Here is a 2,827-nt window from a genome sequence, read left to right on the forward strand (position 1 = left end):
GATGGATGGATGGATGGATGGATGGATGGATGGATGGATGGATGGATGGATGGATGGATGAATGGATGAATGGATGCCTTCGCTTCTTATTTAATCGCCTCACACTATATCGGCGAATGTGTCCGAACCTTACCACTTATAATCTTTGACGGAATCCGACACTACCATATTGCAACACGAATCGACCTGTTGTCTGGAACCAATCTATCGTTTATAATAGTTAGCGTTATTTCACACTCGTGCTGAAAAGGTCTAAACAGTTGTGTAGCGAGATCGTTTCCCACCGTATAGATTATGGCTAGTGGGGTAAGGCTAATGACATTTCGATGCCAATCGTATCGATTCAAATTACCGACTAGCGTAATCGCAGTGGTAATTTAATTACTGGTCTGGTCATATATCCCCCCCCCCCGTCCAGTGAACCATGTTGAGCCGCTTTAAACGCTCAGAAAACCATGTAAGCGCTATAAAGTAATAATATCTGTTGAAAACATATTCATGACGTTTGGTTCCCGCTGCTACGTCAAATGAACGAAAAATTACGCGTACGTGTCTATTTCATAGCGATATCAATACAATCAAGTGGTAATAATAGGAGGTATTCTTATATTATAGGTATTCTATTAGGTATATTGTAGGTATTATTATGTATTAGGTACTATATGTATATTAGTCATATGTATATTATAGGTATATTATAGGTATATTAGGTATAGGTATATTATAGGTATATTAGGTATAGGTATATTATAGGTATATTAGGTATAGGTATATTATAGGTATATTAGGTATAGGTATATAATAGGCATTATTATACCTATAAGAGGTGTTATTAGATCTTGATATAATCCCGTGATATACGGTGTGTCGGCGTAGGCTAGCTACTCGTGACACCGAAAAGCACGCGGGATGCATGCATGCAGGCATCTGCGCTCGCTGGCTGCTATGAGGCGTTCTAGCCGCGAATGTTCAATTATTGCTAACGGTATTTAGCAGCAGTTATTGATGATTGCTCTGCATCCGTCAGGACGAGCGCGGCGGGCCCTGTAACCAAACCTACTAGTTATTATCGCGCATCTATCTGAGAGTGATGCGGCGGCAGCAGCAGTTCATCGTTATAATTATAGTCTTTAGTGGGGGATAATTTAAAGGTTGCTTCGCAGCGCCTGAAGCTGTTAACGTTAGCAGTAATATCAGGAGTGAATAATAATAGATCTATATAATAACTATCTATTATTATTCACTCCTGGTAATTTTACCCTAAAAGGTGTGCTACAGTGGCTAGGCCGAGTGTAGTGTAGTGACCCGAACAGAAGAAGAAAAAGAAGAAGAAGAAGCAGAAGAAGAAGAAGAAGAAGAAGAAGAAGAAGAAGAAGAAGAAGAAGAAGACGTAAAAGGTGCGACTGAACTAATGTAGTTTGCTTGTCTCCCTCTCTTTCTTTAGGAGATGATGGCGAGTGTAAAACCTAGCTGAATATCATTACAGATAAAGATAAATGGGTTGAGAATAGTCTGGATAGCGCTACGCTGAACTGTTACGCGCATGAGTATCGCAGGTAAACCATACGTGTTTATTTTCGGTCGTATCTATATAAAACACTCATTCACTGAATCTCATCTCAGCAAGAAATGAACGCAATAAACCTCGTGACGTGAAAACAAAAATTATTCTCTAAAATCTGCGATTTTAGGAAAGAAGAAAAACCAAGAAATTGCAGGTAAATAACAGCAACGAGTGTAACAGCAAGGAGTTGCGGTAGTTTTGAGTTAATATCGGTAATCCTGATCTATACTATGACCAAGAGCTCTCAGCCAATAGGTGAGAATGCCTAACCTCACCTCGGTCTGTACGCTTGCCCTCGCGTACACATATTTCACGTATAACGCGAGAGCAGATTAACTGGTATTTGAGAGCGTGCACGTGCAGCTACTCAGCCTATATACCTTTGAGGCCTGTTACGATGATTTAATTGGGTTGTTCCCCAGCACGTTAGCGAACGTAGCGAGGTCATAATGATGCTGCGTAATAACTAACTCGCGCCATATAATCACGCTCTGGCTTCCCACATATGAGTATTTCACTCGGCTCAAGGGCACGGACGGTTTGCTCATATATGTATAGCAAGCTATCGCCTTTTCACGCCCTTTTTCCATAGCAAAACCGAATGATTTTGTCTGAAATGCGCGTTGATGTAGAAATATGACATTTGAATATATATATCAGGAGGATATTTGAATATATATATCCCTATTATCTACTCCTGATATATATATATTATGTAAGCATATACATATAAGATACAAGATGTAGGGATCTCTCATCGTGCAATCGTATATGATGTGCCTCTCCTTTCATAGAAACAACTGTACCAGGCATATATGTATAGAATTTATCGATGTTGTCGTAACACATGGGGATTTAAATTTTTTATTCGACCTACATAATGTATACGCTATTATTCGTCGTAGACAATTCATTGCAGAGAAATTAATTCTACTAGTATGAATATTGATCATAACTAAAAATCCTTCATATCAACATGAATTTAAATGAGAGCGAGGGGTTTTAACTGAATGCAATAGTACTGACAATATGCTACTTCACGTAACTTCCACTCAATTAGAAGGTGATAACTATATATCGTCAATTATTTAGGTTCCGATATACACGGTTGTTTGTACAACGACGCAAGCACAGGCATCTAGATCTGAAATAATGATAATAACACACATTTAGGTCTTAGATATAGCTAAGAAAAAGCAATGGGATAACGAAATGCAAGAAGAAAAAGAGCTAATAATAAGGAGTTTCAAATAATATTAAGAA

The sequence above is a fragment of the Priapulus caudatus genome, unplaced genomic scaffold (assembly GCF_000485595.1).
Source record: "Priapulus caudatus unplaced genomic scaffold, Priapulus_caudatus-5.0.1 Scaffold328, whole genome shotgun sequence".
NCBI classification, from domain to species: Eukaryota; Metazoa; Priapulida; class Priapulimorpha; order Priapulimorphida; family Priapulidae; genus Priapulus; species Priapulus caudatus.